Source organism: Hermetia illucens, chromosome 5 (assembly GCF_905115235.1).
Source record: "Hermetia illucens chromosome 5, iHerIll2.2.curated.20191125, whole genome shotgun sequence".
Taxonomy (NCBI): Eukaryota; Metazoa; Arthropoda; class Insecta; order Diptera; family Stratiomyidae; genus Hermetia; species Hermetia illucens.
In genome coordinates, this window is record NC_051853.1 from 51,337,223 (window position 1) to 51,360,502 (window position 23,280).

The 23,280-nt window shown below is 39.2% G+C and overlaps 1 protein-coding gene across 1 annotated transcript in view; it reads left to right on the forward strand.

The window, feature by feature from the left end:
• The first annotated feature begins 828 nt into the window (after positions 1 to 828).
• The window catches only part of LOC119657775 (neural cell adhesion molecule 2), a 641,753-nt gene continuing 619,301 nt past the window's right edge, over positions 829 to 23,280 (forward strand). Inside the window, exon 1 of the mRNA XM_038064845.1 lies at positions 829 to 1,825. The gene's annotated coding sequence lies outside the window, so the exon portion shown is untranslated. The remainder of the gene's footprint in view (positions 1,826 to 23,280) is intronic.

The window sequence follows — 23,280 nt, forward strand, 5'->3', positions numbered from 1 at the left end:
TAAGAAGGCGAAAAATGGATGATTTTCAGGCACTTGTTGGAGTTTGCCAATCACTTGAAAGTTTAGCTGCAGAATTTCGTCTCGGAAGATACAGATCCGCTTGAGATTAAGTTATTTTTACCAACACTCTGGCTTGCGGGCACACTTTCTAAGGCTCTTGGAGGCCACATCCCTGCAGTAAAAAGTTACATTCTTGCAATTCATTAATTACTCAATAAATTCCAAGCGCACTCCACGATAAATTAAGTGGTTCTCATTCGGAACGTTGAATTGCTGTGGTGCGAATATTTGTCAGGTAATTTCGAAAATACTATGACCTGCACTCATCCTAATTCCATCCGTAAATCTTTCGAACTTCGTCTGCCCCGTGTGAAAGCTTTCACTCATCTGAAATTCCAAAGCTGTGCTACGTTTTCAGGCGAAGGAGAAAGCCTGCGCAATCTAAAGGAGCACTGGGAAGGATATCCTTCGATTCAGGCGGACGTTGGAGTCTGTTGTTGGTTGAAGAATGGAGAAAAGGACGAATTTGTTGATATTCGAAACGAGTGGGGTTTTGGGGACTTTCACTCAGTACGCACTCTGGAGCGTGGGAATCGTGGAACGGAACACCTGAGTCCTGTGGTGGAATTTCATTCGCAGGAGAGATGGAATCCTTGCCATTTCGCACTTGTTCGGCTTTTAGATGCGCGTTTCTCACCGCGGAGCAGGAGGTTCCGGAAGTGGCGTGTGTAGGAGGCCGAACGAGTCACCAACGCTAGCGCTATCGCCGGCGCGCGGTGCCTCGCTTCCATCTCCGTTTCATCGACGTCTTTAGAGACTCATCTTCAGTCTATCCGCGATCTTCGACAAGTTTGGTGTAATATGCTGCGTCTGGCGTTATTTTTACGTGGAAATTACTAGCACGCTCGCGAGTTCTTTTCCCACGACGAGTGGCCTCATCCGGGTCGCGCGCTTCAATGTGCATCCGCCGCACTCAAGGCGGCGTCTTCAGGTGATTTCCTCGACTTGTCTCGTGGTCGTTTTGTTATCTTAAGATACAAAGATAGATCTATTGCGGTGCACTCATGAGCTCGGCCGAATTGGGTGCTAAGACGGCAGATTAACGGATTCAAGTGGCCGTGTGTGACCGTGTGGAGGTTTGGGTGCCGATAGCCGAAAAGGCGGCGTTTGTTAGTGTCATTTGGGTGACTTGGATTTTTTTCTGGTCACTGCTCACATGCAATAATTAATCAAGAGCCTGCGGTCCATGATCCCCGCTTCCACCCCCGCGGCACGTAGCTCGACAAGTGGCAAAGGCTTGGGTGAATTTATTCCGCGTGCATTTCCAAGTAGTTGGTCTTTGATGGTATCAGCGATAATGACCCGCATTTGAAAGTTTGTTTTTCTTTGGCTTAACCGGAGTCGCCGTAGTTGCAAGAAACTTGTTGGCTTTGACTCCAACGCGGTCTTCGGGTTTATGTGGAGATATTAACGGCAATTGCCGCCGGTTCGAGCGGGAGGATTAGACTGCGATGGTCGCCGCCACCTTTCGCGAGGATTATCTGCTGTGAGAGTGCTGGAAATCCGCCGATCCATTTCGTCCGTGCAGAAATATTGAAAGTGCTTAGTGTAATGTAAATAATCCCTAATTAGTGGAAATAGAGTCAATTTGCCTGTCTGTGTTCTGTGGAAATTCATCAAACAAAAGAAAAAGTTTTGTTGTGGTTTTGCCTAGTCAGGATAATAAGTTGCGAAAATTGTTCCTGGAATTTGTGCTCTATTTTGTTTGAATTGGATTATCGGCGGGAGGAGTTTGGCCGTTGAAACGAGTTCATTAAAGAGAAAAGTAAGTGAAGCGGACTTCTTGAGGTTTCCAGTTCTACCAATGAGTGGTGAATTTTCGTTTGGTGTACTTATCAATTAGGCAGGATTTATATTCTTGGGTCGTGTTTGACTCCCTTTGTTGGTAATAATAATTAAAACCCCAATTCGAGGTTTCGGAATTCGGTGAGATCACGCAAATTGCGTAGCTTGAAAGTTTTATGTATAGAAATCGTCCTCCAATTACAGCTACTATGGCCTTATTTATACAGGGTTCTGAGTGGAAAGGAATAATTAATTAATTAAAGGTACATTTAAATGGTCAGAAAATGTAGCAAATATTTGATGACAGTTTGGAAATTCGCACTTTAACATGCTTCCACAAGGAGAAGGACAATTCGATTGCCTGTTAATTGGTAATTAATTTATGTTAGGTGTTTCCAAAGACATTGTTAGGAAGCTACACAGAAGATTTTTTAGTAATTATTTAGAAAGGCATCAGTCTATTTTTTTTTCATTTTCACATATATTCACATATGAAGGGGTCATACTAAGTAAGCTTAACACTAAAGATATTCCTTAGCTCTTTGAAACAGCAGGATATGGCTTGTCGTAAAGGCTGAGAAGTAACGATAAAAGATTGATGGCTAGGCCTAAGAAAGGTTTTTATTGGAGAGTTTCAATTTGACCGGTATAATTGATGGATTGATGATTCCCTCTTTTAATAAAGGATTGTTGAACCAAGTTAAGAACATGTATTCGAATGAGTTAGACTTTTGCTTTCAGATAGTTTGTTGAGTCCGGGCAGTTTTTTTCCTTTACAAAAGTCCTCTAATTGTATGCGTGCTACCCCGTAAAATTAGATGCTTGAATTCTTCCACTTACATATGCTACGGTTTGGAGTTCGGTCTGAGGTCAATTTAATAGCGGTTAATACCTTCCTCCTTTGGGATTGAGACTAGGAGCGAATAATATCATCAGCAAATTGGATGAGTTCCACATTGAAATCTCAACCATAAATATTGTATAGGTCCAGAGATAGAACCTTGGGGATCTTCTGCTGTTATAGAACTAGTTCTAAGAAACACTTCCAAATTCACTATAGGGGCTGAAAATTCGTAAAGAATCATTTTGTAGGCAAAGGCGCTACTGTAGGCTTTAACGTTAAGTCCGATGCTCATTTTATCACGAAAGTAGCTGAAAACATGCTGCGTTCCCTGTTTAAAGTAAAACCCACGGATGGGCTCCTTAAGCTTTATAGTATTAGACTGTAATAATAGTTCGCACATGCTCATAAACATCTCGCAGATTAGATAGAAAGGAAATTTGGAAGGCTCTTTGGACTGTGTAGGGCCCGTGGGTTTGCTACATGAACAGTACTTCATTCATCTTTTCCAGAAACAATCTTAAAAGAGAATAGATGTAATAGTAGGTAATATTCTTCCCTTTTCTTCTAAGGGGTGTTACCTTTCCTAATATGCTCCCCAAAATTTCTTATTTCCCACCCCCTCTTTCAGTTACATCAACCATATAATATTTTGAAATTTATAATTTTTGTTACCTATCCTTAAAAAATACTATATGTTGTTGCTGTTGTTGTTGTTGTAGATTTTAGTTGTCCTACGAAATCCCGGCAAGATAACAGAGAGAACTGAGTTCTCTGGTCCGGTCCACAATGATCGTACGTGGGAGCGGGAATTGGCCAGGCCTTCGGTCTATGTGTGCCAGCAGTCACTTGGTCTTTGGGCCCTGTGTTGCCAGACTCGTTATGGGTTAAGATTAGGTTATGTTGTATATAACGTATTATAGACTTTGTATCATTTGCCACTACACGTTTTGCTATTATGTTAGCTTTATTAGTTTTTGTGATAATAAGAATATGATGAAACTAGTATGCGCTAGTTTGTACTACTCATTCACATTGATCTTAACCAGGCAGATAAAATACGGGATATATGGGATGGATGGAATGAACTAAGAACGGTGCTTTGTGTCTTGTGATATTCATATTTTCTCACAAAAAGCAAGGTTAAAGAAATATGAAATAAAAAGCGAGAGTAGACGCATACCACTAAAGCTGGATTCTTAATTGTTTTAAGAAGCTAATCAACTCCCCAATTCGGAGTCGATTTTGTTCTTTTAAAAAAACTCTTACGAAGTTGAAGGACTCTTTCCAATTGAATTCGTTCCTAGCCACACTATGCCTCCTACACTCAAAAATAAGGTGGTCTATTGTCTCCTGCACGCCACACTTTAGACAATTGTCATTGTTGAGCTTGCGCAGAATCTTTACCTGTTAATCACGTCGTTGCCTGTAATTCATCTTGCCAATCTGCACCACCCATAGCACATCCTTAGTTGCAAAGGATGAAACCATGGTTATTCCGCTGATTAGAACTACCTTTGCTACTTAGTGCGCATATTGTTCAACATAATTCCACTTTTAGCTGGGGATCACAGAATTTTTACCTCCTCGAAGTTTGAATTCGCTATTGTGTTAACTATTTCTCCCCTGATATCTTGCTTCTCCAGAAGAGTGCAGTCTGTATCCCATTCAGTTCAGCAGAGAGGACCGTCGTTGCGTGCGTCCTGTAGCCATTCTGTAAAGGGTAGTCAGAGACTACCGCACAGCTGGAGGCCACAGCCTATGTTGCCGCATCAGTGCCATATAGGGCAAAACTCCTGCTCCTGAGCTCGGTTATTTCATTTTGGATTTAAAATATTAAATAAAATAAAGATTAAAGAAAAAATAGTAAATAATAATAATCATTTAATAGGGGCTATTTGAAGAATCAAAAAACATTAATACTTGAGTAAATTTAGTTTGACATACCAATGTTATAAACCAATTTTTTTATTAGAAATATATCCCATAATGTAAGTTCTCTGGACCCTTTCTGAAAGTTTTTGAACCAACTGATCTTTAGCCAGAACTGTTTGGTATCGGTCTGGTCCGACATTTCTTCCCATAAAGAAGTTTCTTTTTGCCCTCCTAATTTCCTGCTTCCAAATTCTCGTAGTTTGGAGTTTGTTTCCAAATTCAAGACTTTGAATGTCAATATCACGCGAAAGTGGATATTCTTACATAATATATCCATATATTACATGCTAGGTACTAATGGGACAAATGCACACTCAAATGGCTTAATAAAAGAAATACACAATACCTTTCATACCTAAAGTGGCCAGCTTTCAGTTTCGCGACTTGTTAACTTATAAAACTCATTTACATTTTAACAAATTGTTAATTTGTACATAACAATTCTCGAATATTGCATGACCGGTCGAAAGGGAACATTTACCTTGCACTTAAACTTGATCAGGTCATCAGGATGATGAGGCGATTGAAAATGTATTTTTGCATTGAGGACTAGTGGGACTGGGACCAGCTAATGGGTGGACAGTTGAGCAACTGGAGTGGAGAGTTCGATGATGTACCTTGGGAAAAGCAGATGGTGGAGTTTTGTCGAGAAAGAAAGTAGTTGTTCTACGTCCAAATTTCTCATCTCGCTACATATTTACAAAATCAATAAGTTGGGACTGGAACATGCCGACCCGTTTAGCTGCTTATTCGCAGATTTGTCGCGAGCAACCGACCTGAATTCAGACCAGGAAGTAACAGACGCGACGAAAATTTCAGCGTTCAGAGTAACACTGGATTAAGAGAATCCAAAAGGTGCTAAACGGACAGCGCAGTGCAATCAGTCGCAATCAAATTTTTTACAAATCCGAGCTTTAGGGGCGACCAACATTTCTGTAAAATCGAAAACTGAAATTGAGGAAATAGATGAAGTCATCCGCATCCAGCGTCCACTGCATCACCAATTCCCGAATTGCATCTAACTCAACCTCTAGCAGCTGACCGCCACTTTGTTCGGCCTCAGGAGTCCTGAAGGCATTTTAACGTTTAAGCTGTTGTTTGGCTTTGTTGCCTCAACAACTAACGATAAATTGCCCCGGTACGCTAGTTAATCCTGTATTTTGTATGATTGAATAGCCTGACAGCAATCAACAGGTGACATTTTCGCGATGCCCATCCGGTCGCACATACGCAATCGAATGTTGTTTAACTTAATCCCGGCTAGTGGTAAAGGAGAACGCGCAAAATACGACAGCCAGGAAGTAAGCACCGTTTGCAAAGTCGAAATTTGAAACGCATTCGCCTATCATTTGCTATTAAATCGGTTGCTCAGGACGGCGCACCGGCAACTTGTCTCCATCTGTCCACCACAAACAGACAAACAAATTAATTGGAGGGGTTGATTCAGGGCCGCTGTAGGGGTCAGACTGTTTTCTTTGAGAATTCAAAATTCGAAAAGTATACAAGTGACAGTAAACGAATAAATGTTTGAAATTGGGAAGTGGAGACGCGGTTCATCACGAGAGGAGTCCTTCGCAGAGTTCGATATCAGAGAATACAGCTTCTGGAAGGAGCTTCTTTATTGTGCAATCGAATTTTCCTCGCCAGAACAGAATGAAATACGACAATGGAAACAACTTTGGTGCACTTCACTTTCCACTATTGTATACAAGCGGAGTGCGAATCATTAAGGAGATAGACCCTGCATGAAAACATTCCTATAAACAGTTTTAAACTATTCGACCTACCGATGCCTTCACGTATGATCACATCCTTTTCTGAATTCTAATTGGTATTCTAATCCATCTCATAACCAAATTGGCGACGTTTTGTTCAATTAATGCATGTGAAATTCCCCTTAAGAGCTTTTAAGGGAAGGGAGCCTTTATCCCATATTCCTTTGTAGTAGATTAACATTTGTTTTTTTTATATTTTCTTTTAATTTCTTATTTTTTTTATATTTTCGTTCTTCTCTGTTTTTACTTTTTGTATTAATCTAAAGATATTCTCACGATTTTTTCTTATTTTGAACTATTAATGGAAATTAATTCTTCCCATTTGAGGACTTTTCTTTTCCTTACTCCTTTCCCGCCCCGCAAAATTCTTTCTAATAACGGACATGCTCTAATATCAGCGTAAGGGTTGGAATCTCAATGGAATACTTCGATGGAGCTTCAATCCACTAATATTTGAGAGCGGACCTTAACGGTCAATTTCGCCATCTTTTTGGGTTTTTGGGATAGCTCTTCCATCTGGGTCGTCTCCGGCCACTTAATATGGTCTTTTGGCCACCGCAAACCCAATTACGTCATTACAGCTGACAGAATTTCTGCAATTTTCCAAGTAGTTAGGAAGTATCCATTTTGGATGCAGTTATTGAGGACTGCGTGGATGACTGGCATTAAAAATTGAGAACGTCTAGACTGGAAAGCGTTTTGAGATCAACCGAGTTGAAAGGAACTTTAGATTGCGAAAATATAGTGAGGCAACCAAGTCTTTGATCGTGGCACGCACAAAAAAGAAATAGCTGGGTTGTCTGAACCTGGAAGGGTATTTATTAGGTGTCTGTATATGAAATTGCTGTTGGTAATGTTCTATAAAAATGTTAATATTGTCAAAGGAACTCGCGCTCCGTCCTAGAAAAACTATTATGCTCCTTTACCGGTTATAGTCTATAACCGATACGAACTTTACCATGTTCCATACTTACAAGTGTTTCGCGTTGGCATCTGGTAACTTTTGTACAACTGCCGGACACTGTTTGAGAACATGTGTGGAGGTAATTCTTTCCTCAGAGAATCTGTCAGTTTGCACATGAATTTGCTTGTATAGGTTGCAATTTCGTGCAAGACTATGGGTATCTGAAGATGTAATTGTACGCAGAATTCTGGATTAGCCGCATTGCAATATATTCTCGTAGAACCCCATAACTTGATCCCACATGTCCGATTAGGCTTTATGACTGCCTTGTACAAAAGAATTTTGTATTCCAATTTAAGCATTGAGCGCTTGTTTTAAAGCCAATGAAGTCTCCTTACTTTAATGGTCATCCGTTGACACACGTATTTGGCACAACTATCATAGATTGGACAATTCTGGCTTTATTTAAGATTGGAGGGATGAAGCGTGCTTGCTATACGAGTGCATTTCGGCTCATTGACTTCGATCTTCCGATCAAGATTCGACATTGGCGGCCAGAAACGTAGTATCATCCGCAAATGTGATATGATATGACTATTTTATTGTTACTTGGCATGTCTGATTTGTAGATAATGTGTTACATCGGTCCTAGAACGCTTCCTTGCGGTATACTAGCATTGACGTTGTGGTCACGCGGGTTAAAACTTTAATACTGAATTCTAAACTTCCGCCCAATTAGATAGGATTCAAAAATAATGCGAATATTAGCGTGAAGTAGTTTCTTAATTTTGCACACCAGACATTCCTACCAAATGCCGGTTCTACGTCCAGGAACGCGGCAGAATAATACTTCTAATACTCGGCTAATTTACGGCACAATTCTATTGCCTTATTTTGTCATGCTATGCTTTTTGCAGAAGCCAAACTGATGTTGGGCAATTACTTTTTCGCCAGCAAGGACAGGTGAGAGTTTTGCCAGTGGAAGACTCTCGAAAAGTTTTGGTGGTTTGGATCTTATAATAATAATAATAATAATAATCGTTGGCGCAACAATTCATATTGGATCAGGGCCTTTAAGTGTGTTAGAGCACTTCATTCAAGACCGTAACGGTTCACTAGGAGGCAATGTGGTCAGCATTGCGCTCGCCCGAGATTATTACCCTGATTTGACTCAGGTACTCATTCACAGCTGAGTCGACTGGTATCCGACGTCAAATCACGATGCAAATTCCACTGCCACCAGTGAGATTTGAACCGCGACCTTCCGTATGACAGCCTAGTGCTCTAACCACTGAGCTATCCGGATCTTGCTAGCATTAAATCCTTGCTTTTCCGATAATGTTATCGAGGCCAAGAGCTTTCTGCGGATTAACTCTCTGCAGTACACAATTGAGGACGTCTTCTGTTCTTCTGCAAAACTTGCTTAATGGCCTAGCAAGGAGTAATCTAGGTAAAAGTGGTCCACTGCCCGTATATTTTGGTTGAAAAGCTCTCTATAGGTAAGTCGGGGACACTGCTGCTTTATGAACATCACTCCTTGGCCATTTCCCATTAGCAAGCCTTAATGGTGGCTTAGTCTGTACCGGTCGCTTCAGTTTTTGGTTGACTGGCATCTGTGTAGTTCTAAAAGATGATTTGTTTATTTCATATCTGCTTACATCTGGGTACGTCACGTGGCCGGGGTTACATCTTCTGCTTAATATCCATGCACACTGAACAACCTCTATAGTTAGCAGTAGGTATGCGGTCCACCGCAGTTGCTGCAAGATTTGGCACTTGAGTCCACCTTGTTGTGTAGCAGAATCACATCGAATACTTTGCGTCGCAGTTACACTCTATCTGAATCGTGTTGTAGAGCTTGGTCGCGCAGTTTTCCAAGGAATGAATTTAATATCCGTAATAAGGAACGTGGTCAGCCGCTAAAAAAGTCTCTGAACAGGATGGCAGTTTTTGGTCGAAGATGACGCTTTGAGACGCAAACTGTTTCACCACGTTTGCAAGCGATGGGAAGTGCTTTGTGTTTGGTGGAACCAAACGGATGTGTTGTATCATAAGGTACTAAAGCCTGACGAAACGGTAGCAGTTGATCGGTACCAATTGCAAATGGTCAACTCAAGCTAAGCTTTGATCGAAAAGTGTGCAGAATGGCCAATAAGACACGGACAGTTGACAGCTCTTGATTGAGAAGCGCCCATCGTCCACATTTACCAGACTTAGAGACACGGACTGCTACTTATTTTCTTCAATAGAGCATACCCTTACGAATCAGTAGCTCAAAAATGATAACGAGGTCGAAAAATGGCTTGATGATTGTTTTAATAATGCATAAATCTGGTAGTTGTGTGTTCAAAGCTTCAAGAAGTATTTATGCCTCCTTCCTATTATCAAAGATGGGCTCATTATACTTAGTTAAAACGAAGTTATGAAGCTCGAACTTATCTGTAAATTCATTGGCATATTGGAACATATGAGAATCGAGTCTAATATCGGCCAATTTGTGTAACCATTCTTTGTTTTGGGACTTAGCCCCCATCTCTCGGATTAACGTACTCAAGTAGTTAATCTGGGAGGGGAATGCCTTATATTGATCTTGTTCCCATGTCTATGAAACTTCTAAGATTCTGCAAAACTTTCAAAAGAATCAGGATACCGTGAGGAAGAAAGTTGTGTTCAGGCGCATCGATTTTAGTTAATTTTATAATTCTGTATGTAGTAGTTTTTATAACCTCAGTAGTCCCATTGTCAGCGTTGTCGACTACCTAGTCTAAAATATTTTTGCGTGATTGTTAACTTGTGGGCGTTGAGTTTGGTGCTATATCTCTTCTGAATTTATTCCTCTTAATTTGGACGTGATCTTATTATTTTAGATTGTTGCCTCTTGAGTTACTCGGATGTAAGAACTTTAACTTCAGCGCAAGATAATTCAACATATCTGGAAGAGTTTTGCAGCACTTTATTTAAAAGATCTGCCTGGTTCTATCGAATACCATGAATTAGTCAAATATTTACTGGGTACACCGTGTAATGAGTGCTTCTGCAGATTGGGTGCTTGGCTTTCGAATTTTGTTGGAACAGGAGGTGTACCTCAAAGGTCCCCAGCAATTATGATGTGTTCAGCTCTAAACTAGAGATTACTCAAGATTTTGAAGTCCTGGTCTGGTTTTAAAGTGCAAAGTGATACGAAGAGACGCTTCTCTAATGCAGATTAATTCTTGGGGTGGGGTACACTGAGCGTGAGAGATCAACGAGAGTATGGAGACACTCACTCAATTAATTAAATATTTAAGGAAGCAATTTCGTATTGGAAGTTGACGCAAGAGAGGCTATTTACTTTATGACATCTGTCAACGTCTACGTAGTGACTGGCATGATTTTTGTAGGTTTCGTTGCTACATTTGGGTTATTGCTACTTTTGTTTGCAGCAATTTGTCAGCTTTTGTGAATTCAATTGGCGGAAGTATAGCTTTATTCAGTTTCTTATGGGATGGCCATTCTAACCGCAATTACATTAATTACATTAATTAGGGTATTGTGGATTTCTCGTGAGGGTGGCCTTTACCGCACTTCAAGGTGAGGTGCCTGAAATTTTACCTGTAGTGATATTGTATCTTTTGAAGCTTTTGAGTTGGTCCAAAGTGACTTTCTAACGGAGTATGCCCTTCACCTTAAATACTCCTTGGAATGCTTTAGCGAGCGCGAATGTCCAATAAACAGTCCTGGTTATGATTTAATAGGAACAGTTGGATTCTTCTTATGAATGAATTTATCCCTTCTCGATACTAATTTTATATAGTTTGGCCACATAGTGTAGCGAGAATGCTGTACCACAAGGATGAAAACTTTCTTCTTCATTATTTGGAAAATTTGGCTCTGATCATTTATGAATTCGACAACGCACTATCCTCCCGTTGTTAAAGGAGACGTTCAATCCGTTTGCTTTTAAACTTTTCCAGGAGCGAAATTCTCACCCTTTTCTGACGAACTTCCTGTCTTCATCCTCTTGGCGGATATATTCTACCCCCAAGCCTTTCTTCATGTTAAATTGAAAATATACTTAGTAAGAAATTCGTGTCAAATAATTTAAAAGAATAATTTTTTGTTCCGGTAAAACAGCAGCATTTTTGATTTGTTTATGCGGTAAAAATATTTTTTTAGGTTTCAGCTGACCTTTTCAGGTAGCACAATATACAGCAGAATGAATATTTCATATCTACGTTGAAATATTTGGCGATATTTAGCATTATGCTCAGTGGATATGAAACAAATATCGAGTCAACAACATATTTTTCTGCTTTGGCCAAATGCCTAAAGGTCACTAGTCTTCATTTGTTTACTTTTTCTTTTTAATAACTAGTAATTAGAAAAAATATCCAACGCGATGACCTACACAACAGACTCGTATATATGTGACTGTCATCAAACTGTGATGTGCAGGCGGAAATGGCAGTGCATAGGTCACACATTAAGGATAGGCGACAATTCCATTACTAGCTACGCCATGCAGTCGGATCCACTCTTGCAAGAGGGCTGTCAAGTGGGTCGCCCTAAAGGCGAAGATGAAGAACAAAAGAGGAGTGCGATCGTATCAGGAATCCTGTGGGGAGCTGAAGCGTGTTTCACGTAACCGCGAACAATGGCGCGAAGGTGAATGTCAACCATATGATAGGGCATACATTTTATATTGGATTTTTCTTCAAATGTATAATAACAATAATGCTAATGTTCTATAATTTTTGACTATCGATAAAAAGACATTAAAATGTATTTCACTCCCTGCTTCCCTGAACTTCAATACACTTATTAATCTCCATGAGCTTCTAATTTATGGATTTGATTCCTGAAGTAAAAATCCGGAAAACTGTTGAAATACGCTTCCGTGGCTGCTATTACCTTTTCCTTCCATGGAAATTTCTTCCACGTATGACGTCTTTTTTGGGATATGAGAACAACTAGATGTAAAGGTGAAGTAATTCTTGCGAGTTGGGTGGATGCTGCGACATTTCCCGTTTTTTTTTAATCTATGCAACAGAATTCGTTGCCTTGATGAAAAACATTTTTCCCTGTGTGAACTGGGTTGTTTTTCAATAATTTTCAAATCTATCTAGTCCAAAAGATAAAACTTTATCATTTTACCAGTTTGAAAATTTTTTACATCACAAAGGCTGAACACTATGTTGGTTTCTGGACCTTAGGTAGATGCGGAGCGCAATTACCATGGCTTTGAAGATTTTTTTATGCAAGCTGAATATTATAGTTGGTCTTTAAAATGACGGAATAATCTGTAAAGATTGCGGCTTTTAAATCCAAGTAAGTTGTCGGATCGGAAGCTTTGGTAAGATAGAGTACAGGTGTCAAAACTGCTGCCTTGAAGTAGTTCTGCTTAGACGTCATAGTCCCATGAAGCTTCTATAGGTAGAAGGGCCAAACAGTTTTGTCGATCTGAAAGTTGGATAAGAGGTCGACACATTCTTCTAAAGCCCTAGTATCATTTTGAAAAAAATATGATCCTTGAGGCAAGGAAACAAATGGTCGTCGCCGGGAGCCAGAGCTAGAATGTAAGATATATTCAAGAACAGTTCAAAACTCAATTCGCGATTGATAGTCATCACAATTTCGCCTTTATGTCCAGATGTGATGTCCAGGTTAAGGAGAAGTTCGGGTCACTGTTCACCCCGGCTACTCTCGATGATAATATGCCGCAATGTTTTTATTTACTCTGCATGGAAAGACCCAGTGGCTATGGTTGTCTTTTGTAGGTTGATCATGATTAATTAATGAATTAATGCATGATTCTTCCTTACCATTTAATGCAAAAATCGGCCGTAGCTAACCCAAACATTTCCAAGGCTGACTGCTGAAAGTTAAAGTCATCTCTTCGTTTTAATCTGCATTTTCAACACTCAAGGTACGGATATTTTTTAATATAAAATTCGTTGGTGGTAATTACTTGGATGTTGCCAGACTTCCGATTTTTTTGGGTTATGAAATGGACCTTCGCGATATTCCCTTTTGTGGTTGTTCTTCTGAATTGAAAAAAGTTGCACTAATGTGCAACCGTGATAGAAGGAGCATCTAACCGTTTCTATCAGGTCGGAGTATATTTCTTTATTAGATTCTTTTTCATGTAGAAGTATTTAGCGAACTGCCCTCGACCGGCAGGAGATTCTCCCATATGATACGCACGATCGTAAAGTCGTTTTCCTTCTCTCGCCAGAATTTCAACGGGGATCAGTTTAGCTATCAAGCAGGCTGTTTCGTCGGATATCGTTCTGTAAGCGCAACATGTTTGGAGTGCACTAACCCGATACATAGTTCAAATCTTTCTCCTATTTGTTATATTTTTTAATGCATCTGCCCACATTGGGGTTGCATACAGTCGCATCGAACTGATTACCCTCGAAATAAGGAGTCAACGGCTCGGCCTTGGGCACGGTAACATTCTCGCAATCAGTACTGCAATGTTGTATGCCTTGATTGCTGCACATTGCACGTGCGTAAGTACTTGAATGAACGGTTTTTGTTCCAAATTTCATCTTCATGGACGTGCCCTTTCTTCGTTTGTTAATAAATACTACTTCCATCTTATGTTCTGGGAGAAGCAGACGGGTATTCTCTAACCCGTACTTAATGTCTTAAACTGCTTCATTTGCATAAAGCTCGACTTTTTCGAGGAGGTGCCCAAAAACCGTCACATAAATGTCATCAGCGAAACTAATGGCAGGTCTAGAGTTAGCACTTCATGATAGATAATAATATGACTGGGCCTAGGACGGACCCTTGTGAAATTCCATATATCGTTTGATATAATTCCAATTTCTTCATCGGATTCACAGCACAGAAGCCTATCGATTAGGAAGTCGGCAACGATACGCACTAGGTACTTCGGCCAGCCTAAGTTGATTAGAGGCTTAAGTATTTTGCTCCATTTCGCGGAATTCAAGACGTTCGTCACATCGAGTGTGATCACTGCACAGCATTAGTCCTTGTCAAGCGCAGCCTTAGCTGTGTTAGGCACTAGGCTAACTGCATCCATCGGTCTCCCCTTTCAAAAACTGAACTGATTCTCAGCGAGATCGCTTTTCTTTTCGGCAATTGGAAGTAATCAGTTACAGATTATTCGTTTAAATAATTTGCCAGTATTATTTAGCAGGGATATCAGTTTCTATGATGAAGGCTCACTCAGCGGTTTATCGGGCTTAGGTGTGAGAATCAGCCTCTGCTTTTCCAATTGTGGTAAATGCTCCTTCCTTAGGACATGCGGTGAATATCGCCGCAAACATTTTTGATGCTATATTCACTGTAGCCTTAAGGGCTTTTTTGGGGATATTATCCAACCTAAGAGCCTTATTTTCTTTCCCCGTTGCTCGCTTATCATTGGGATTCCGGATCTACTTGGACAATAGCGGTATTCACATTTTGTGGGAAAAGGTTTATCACTATCTCGTATAGCAAGTTAGAGCAAATAATTGATGGAGAGCGTTTACCTTTGATTTTGCACGTCACTGTTTTGTAAGTACCGTCCCAGGGGTCCGAATCAACTTCCTTAAATATCCGCTGTCTTTCACACCCAATTTACTCGGAAACGGTCAAACGAATTATGACGAAATTTGGTGAGAACGTGTAGTCTCTAAATCCGTTTATATATATTGGTTGGCATCATTTTGCACTGAGTTTAAGGGGGGCTTCCCATACATGTGAAAGAGGGGTATAAATATTTTCTTTTCACAAAATATGGCCATGTGGGGTAGCAAATGAAAGGGCTCAATGAGTACCTTTTGAAGCTGATCATATTTTGGATACTGGACGAAACATAGGGAAATGATGTGTACCCCAAAAGTGTATCAGGTTCCATTCTCAGAATCTAACCAATCGAAAAATCTCAAAAAAATCAAATGGTGCATCCATATTAAATCTAGCTCTCGAAACACATCCCATCCCGATATCTGCTTAAACAAAGTAAATAATAATATATTACCATTTTCTAGAAATTTATCCGAAAACACCTGTTCACATAATAATAAAATGCAGAATTTTGGAAAGTTTGGCAAAAATCCAGTTATAGAAGTTATAGAAGGTGCAAAATTGTGTATTTCAAGTGAATTTATCGCCCTTTAAGACATGTATGACGGCTTCATTCTCTAAAGTGAACTCATATGAGCGACGGGGCTGAAGGTTAGAAATGCGCGTATCTATTAAAGAATATTTTGAATTTTTCGGTATATACGAATGGGAAAACGTGAATAGGAAATTCTCGCACAAGATGGAGACAAAACCTTTATACTCGAAGTGCTCAGCTCCCGACTTGTTTGTTTGTTCAGCAAAATAACAGCGAAAAGACGGACACAAGCACCCATGATGATCCCGGATTCGAGCGATGGACGTGATGGACGGTCAATCAACTTAATCATCGCAGCCATCCTTGTCAAGGTTGTGATTCATAAAAACAAAAGAATATTATTCATTTACCAAGAACGTCCGACAATAAAGTACTAATATAACGACAAATTCCCGACACAGAATTTTCTTACTCTCGCCCGTCACACCACAAGCTAAATTCCCCACAAATCTAACTTAAAAGAAATTTGCCTACTTCGCTATAATTTATGCCATGACCAGGACTTTTCCCCGAATTTCCATTGAAATCGGCAATCCCTCTACCTTGTACGACTCGGATTTCATCTACAATAACGCAAGTGACATATCCCCAAACTTTTACCCGGACTCGTAAGCAACATGCTGTACGGATGCTACTTCAACCAGACAATCGGTCGAAATGCATTCTACTGCGACCGAAGAAGACCATGGGATTACCATATATTAATACGTCGGACACTTCACCACAGTTCTAGGATATTTATGCTGCTAGGACTTGCAAGAGAGATGTCCATTAGTATTCGCAGCTACTTGTGATGTGTTCTGTTTTTTTTTTTCTGATCATTCGTAAAAATGGTCTCTAATCTTGCTTTTAGTAACTTGCGTGTATAGTGGTGGAAATATTGAGGATGATGTCTGAATATACCAGTTGTCAATCCGTTTGCATTGGACCTTTATCACTCAGCGTTTAGTTAGTAGGATATAACCACCAAACCCCACGCTCTTTTCTCTTCCGCTCGTTTGCATATAATCTGTTCACTCCTACGGCGTGGGAGACCATGGGGTCAGCAACAAAAGATTTGCTTCGGGATAATGCGTAGGGAGGTCTGTGATTGAAATTGTAAACCATATCGTTGAGAAGGTGCTCTCAGATATGCTAAGAAAATCGTTAAAACCTTTTTTAAAATTCTCGTGGTAGGAGTTTATAGATGGTCGCCAATCGTTACATTTGCTACGGTGATAGATATATCAGCTGATTTCGTATATTAAATATCATGCATATACCACTTGTGGAGTTCGAACTCTACAAAAAGCATCATACTGCACCTAGCTCCTGGACGTGTAGTCGTCCTTTATTCTTGTCCACTCTTAGAAGTTGTTTGTTCAACAAAAGCAAACAAAATTAATGTAATGAAGAGAATGAACAAGCTTTTAAGAAATTGTACAAGAAAAATATTTTAGAAATAAAATACCAACGTATGTGCTCATACGCCCTTGGAGACATTTCCTCCAGTATTACATTTATAATAGGTTCAAGTCTGTAGCGGTGTTTTCTGCAGGGTATAGAGAAGGCGTTCTGGGGCTTTATAACTTTCCAGGAGTTATATTCTGAAGTGAAATGTCTAATATCCATCGTGAGGGAAAAACCTGTTGTCAAGTTCCTTCTCAGAAAAGGATAAAATGAAAAAATATCCATGGAGACATTTTAATACATAATAATTTCCACGCAACTAATAGAAAGGGTTAAACTAAACACTACTAGGAAAGGATGTTTCTTTTCATTTAGTTCATTTTTATGGGGAGCGCTCGTGTTGTTGAGGACTAAACCTACCGTAAGGATTCTGAGCTGTGAAAAGCTACCAAATCCCAAAATGGTTTCTTCGCAAGTTTTATTGGTATTTTCTTGATAGGCCTGAATTTTTTTCAATGTTTAATTTTGGAACGTGGAAGATACTTAAATATTCATAAATTTCAGGAAAATAGGTCATCTCTAGGTATCTCAAAATATGCAAATAGCATCAGGCATTATTATGAACGCTCCTACTTCAAATTCAATCAAGCTAGTCAGTCATCCATTTACTCCTAAATTCATTCAAGTGAAAATCTATTGGCTTGAAGCTAATAATAGATTCCGTTTGTTGTCTTTGTTTTGTCAGTTTATTGTTACTGTCACTAATAAATATGTAAATATCTACGTCAAAATTCAAGCAAAGACGATGTCAGATGGGTAGGTTGCGGGGGACAGCCAAAGATATAATAAATATATCTCGGAAGGAAATTATGTTGTTTCTATACTATTTAACGAAAAGACATCAATAAAAGTCTAGTTTCTCAAAAGCAATATCTGCAACAGTAAAACTGACTTGCCCAGTGTTTTTTTTTGTTGATCATCAAATAAATGTTATTATTTTTTCAGCCCTCTTTTATTAAACTTTGGCATTTCATGCTGCGGGGCATAAATGCTAAAGAGCGGAAAAGAAGATAAACGATAAAATCTGCCTACTGTGCACGCAATGACTTCATTCACAAAAGTAATAAGAAAAGTGACTTTTACATTCTTCCTTTCATTTTCTTTGCTTCAACGTCAACATCGGCTGAAAAGGAATATTTTAATAACTAATGAGAGTTCCTTTGCGGGTGGGGGGATGGAGAAAAGTACAAAATATGTTACAAACTTGTTCATAATGTTAAGTGATGTTAAGCAATCATTCAAGGACTTATCAGATGTAAATATGGATTGCGGTGTCGTCTCGAGTTTGAGCGAAAAATATGTATCCTCTGGCGAAATGAATTTTGCTCCTGTGTACTCGGTTCAGTGGGTGCCCATTACACTTGTAGACACGTCTGGGAAATTATCATACAAATAGTATATTAGCTAATTGATTTTAGTTTAATTGACTTTAGTTGTCTGTATACTTTTCATACTCTAACCATCCATTGCAAAGAAGATACAATTGGGAAAGTTGCCAGTCAAATTAGCTTTCACGAAGGATCTCGTATTGCATATGGAACTAATATATGATATTTTCGAATAAAAAAAAGGACACTAATTCTTCTCAAATAATTTTTGTCTACTTTTTGACCGATCGTCCTAAATGTTGACTAAAATTGCACCTGTCATGGAGTATCCCGCTGGCCGTCCCTTTTTCGGTCTGCTCCGAAGTCGTGTTAAAAATTTATCTCATTGTATTCACAACTTCATCTTACACTATATCATAGCATTTTTCCTCCTGCCTTGAATTTCTAGTTTCTCTCTTCTTTTGCTGTTTCTTTCATTGTTCGACTTTAAAATTCATTTTAACAAAGTGTCATCCTGAATACCAGCTCAGAAAGTTATAAATTAAAATATTTATTTTGTTTTTATTGTTGCTACGGTGTGTATCGTAATGCTTATGGTCAATTAGATGGAAGTGTGGTAATTATGATCGATGGTTATCATGGTTCAGATTGGTTTTGGTGTGGGATCAGTAACAATTAAGTATAAATGCATAGAATTGGCAAGAAGTGAAATTGTCTAGTCAAAGATAGCGAAAGGATTAATAGGGTGTAAAGAATGCAAAAGAACGAAAACACATGTATAACCCTCAGTAAGCGGGCAAAGGACTTGTAAAAATATGCAGCTATTTGCCCTTTTCAAGGTTCATTAATTGAAATTTTTAGAAAAGAAAGGGTTTAATTTTCTCCAAAAAGGAGACAGCGAAAACCGAAGAAGGAGTAAATGGAAATTTCTGCCCTGTCGAAATTGGAGTGTGGCTGCAGCATTTATAAAATCAGAATGCTTCATGTAGGTGTATCAGAGTCAAATTCAAAGCTTGTTAACTATCCACAGCGATCCAATTAATCGTTAAATCCAAATTTTCCATAATTTCCTAGGTATAAATTCGTTTTCTGAGATCGTACAAAGATAAAATGACGAGGGACATTCAATAAGTCCTTAGAAATGTTTTAAGAAAGTGCCAGTTCTCACTAGATAGCTTCAAAGTTTCATTTTTATTGTCAAATGAAGGACGAAACTTTTACTTTTTTGGCTAAATGGAAGAAAGATTATTTCGAGAAATGTTAAAACCCTTACATTTCCCTTACGCTGGAATTGATTAGACATGAGTTGGACCAAGTTTATGGCAGATCTGTCCCTGTGTTTGCAACCGTTTACTATTCGGACAAATGAATTTAAACATGGTTATCATTCTCCCCGGGGCGCTCAGTGGAGTGACTACTTGCGAAATGATTGGCAAAATCGGCAATATGGTTTTTAGTGACGAATCAAAGTGTACAGAACAAAATAAATTCTATTGTATGATCGATTCTGAAATTTTTTTGGCGCTTTTTCGTTGCAACTCTAAGTTCTTGTGTCAATATATTTCCGTCGATGGAACATGAATATATATACATACATATACCATTACAGTCCAGAGGCAAAGAAACAGTCAAAACAGCAAACGCGCTCCGAAGAACGCTGAAATCTGGTCGCAAGGATATGGTCACAGTTTCCTGCAATGCATGCGAAATCATCTTTACTGATTACTTGGAAAACGAAAGAAACAATAATTGAGTGAAAAAATTAAGAATGAACGTCTTCATTTGAAAATCGAAAGAATCCTCTTTTGCCATTGGGGCCTGTCCAGTTTCAAAACCAAAATCGTGGAATTGAAGTTCGAATTGTTACAATCTATTCCGCATTTAGCAGGTTTGGTTTTCAGTGACTACTACTACAGTGACTACTGTTAAACTTTGAAAAAATGCTCAGGAGACACGGACAAGGTAGGCATCGTTAAAAAATACTTATTTTGAGGATATTTTGGAAGATCTAAAACTTCACTTTTTACACGACTCTGCTCCAAAGTTTCGTGGCAATAGGGTAATCCCAGCAAAGATTGTCGGCCATTCGTTGATAGGCCGAAATATAGCGTCTCACACTTTTTACTCCTTTTGCTTGCGCTATCCGCGCATCACTGAGCTGATGGTTCCATTTGGTCAGCTTGATGGATCAATTTTCCACCTGAAAATTCTTAACTGACTAATCCACCAACAATTTCATGCCTAAAGCGTCAAGCTCCGAGTTTTCGACTTGTTTTAAAAATATAATTTCCACTAGCCATTGTCTCTCGGTATTTTATTTATTGGAAGAGGAAAGCTGCAGATAAGTACAATCATTGGTGGGTGGGAATCTCTACTACTTTTGTTAATTTCACTAGTATTGCCAGGAGGAATACCACAACTCATGGGTTAGGAAAACTCCCTTTTATAGCTGACTTCCGCCCGAAACAGATTGGGACAAGAGAATTGATCTAGATCTCACAAGCTCTGGCTCATTTTTCTCCATTTTTTTTTTCAATCTAGTCCCTGGATTACATGACAACATATCGAACATAACGAGTTTTGAATTGATAATTAAATCAGATTCCTAAAGCGCTCTGCTGCTTTCGTTTGTCTTCACTTTGAAGCAAAAATGACTCGTGTTTTTCCGCCTCATCTGAACTTCTATGAAGAACTACACAACAATCAATATCAAAGTTGAGGCTAGCGTCAACAATGAGGGATTTAAAACATCATAAACAAAATTGGTTTACTATCTGTCTGTCTATCTTTTTTCCTGGGGAGGATGAAATCTTCAGAAGACACTAGCCTGGACACGTCAGTGCGTGTGATTTCCACCTACTAAAACTACCCCCAAGGCCCCTCTTGCCCCGGGGAACCACCATAAAATATTGAATCACGGGGCGGAGTGAGTTCACTCTAGTTTGGCCACCTCCCTTCTCTACACGTTTTTCCACTCTGCCTGTCGCACTTTATTTTGCGTAGATGTGATCATAAAGTCCTGAAGGCAAAGTCAACCTTTAGGACTGTCCTCTTGTAGATTGCGCTCAGTTTTTTAGCATTAACTGACATCTACAGCGCCTTTCCCCAAACTGAGGTCGCACAGACCATAGTCACCACCGTGGCTATAACGAACCTAGATATATACAGTGGCTTTCTCAGGTTCAGCATCATCCTTGCCAGGACCTTGCAGTGGATTCTTTGACCCTCCGCCTGTCTGTCCATCACAGGCACTTTTCTCAGAAAAGGTTACACCAACTGACACCAAATTTGGAAGAAAAGTCAAAATTATGAACGCGCACGCATACTGTCAATTATATCGTTGTACATTAAATTAAGGGAGGACACTTTTTTCGCCGAACAATGTTGAGTACCAAATGAAAGATCTGGATTAGTAGTTTTCAAACCTTGTCACAGTTCAGAAATTGAATGCATGGAGGTTATTTCTTCCACGAACCAGAACCGACCCAACTGACAGATTTGAAAAAATCACGAAGCTACCACTATACGGTACCTAGGTTCGGTAATGCACTTCGTGTCGATATCTGTTCAAATAGAATTAATAATAGCACCACTATCATTTTTATTAGTTGACTACGAAACCTCCTTAAGTTCATCGTAGAATTATAAAATGCAAGTCTAGTGGAAACCGCATTATTGCTAACATAGTTATAATAGGTTAAAATTGTCGCTTCGGTGCGAGTTCTAAGATGTGAAAGTGAATATTCTAATAAAATTATTTGCATATATATCACGTGCTAGGTACTAATGGGATAAATGCTCACTCAAATGTTTATATATAAAAAAATACACAGAACCTTTCATACTTGAAACCTCCAGTTCCCGGTTTGCCGACTTGTTTTTTTCTGCATGAAAGCTTGGTAGAATTTTTACCCCAGGCCCGTAAATGGATGCTTCAACTGAGCTGTAGTTAGGAGTTGGCACATATGAGCGATCAATATTCATCACTTTTCCGATTTGGTTGATAATCCTGTTCTCGTGGTTAGCAATAGGTAACTTGGATGTTCACTAATAACATATCCAATCTTGATAATCATTATAAGTGTAGTGCGAAATCTTAATTTCCTTCGGTCTTAAAAATATTAAGAAACATCTTACAGTCAGATGTAATTAAATCAGGCATTTTAATTCAATTCTTTGAATCTTTCCATTTGAAAAACGTATGTCTTGATGAGATCTAATTTTTGGTGGTTAAGTAGAGGTATAGGTCATGGGGTAATTCTAGCTGACATTGCCCCACCAGCCACTGGCTATCAATCACGGTTGGGCTCCTACCAGGAGAGAGGTGAGCCAATTTTTAGTGCCTTGCTTGGATGAAACAGTCAGATAATATTTTTGATGCGAACTTGGGACTCCTTCAAAAGTTAAATTATTGGTAACTAGCTAGAGTTACACGTAGATGTTGGCAAGCTTGAATGTTTTAAGTTCAGAACTATTTCACACTGCGGAGCACAAAAGTCAAATCTGTGTTCATTTTGATCATCACCAAACTTCCAATTCACCACGAAATCCATGTAAAAGCCACTTGATAGTGTAGGGAAATCGTTCAAGGATTTCAAGTACCTTTTTGAATTGATATGCCTTTGAGGAAAATATCGTGGTGCAGACGGGAGTTCCCAAATAAGCTAGAATGGCAAAACAAAGGATATCTCTCACCGATGTAGCAGCTGTATGTATGAACCTAAATATATAACACTGAAGCCAAGCTGATTTTGGTTATGGCGGTCCATTTTCGAAATTAGGATATTGCTTTCCGTCCTACATAGCAATATTCCTTGAGAACACAGGCCCGTATTTTTCCTAATTAAGACTGTCAATTATAAATGACTTATAGAACTTTATGGATTTCTGACCCCAGACTTAATTTCGTTATTGATAGGTGGAATGAATTAAAAGTGGACGTAGTCAAATCGAACATAAAACGTGGATGCTATTGGATTCGAATAACGCTTGCTTATTTGATGGAATTTCTCTAGAAATATAGGACACTCTAGCTTAGTGGAGGCAAAGGGGATTCCACATAGTAATCTATAAGATAATGAAATGAA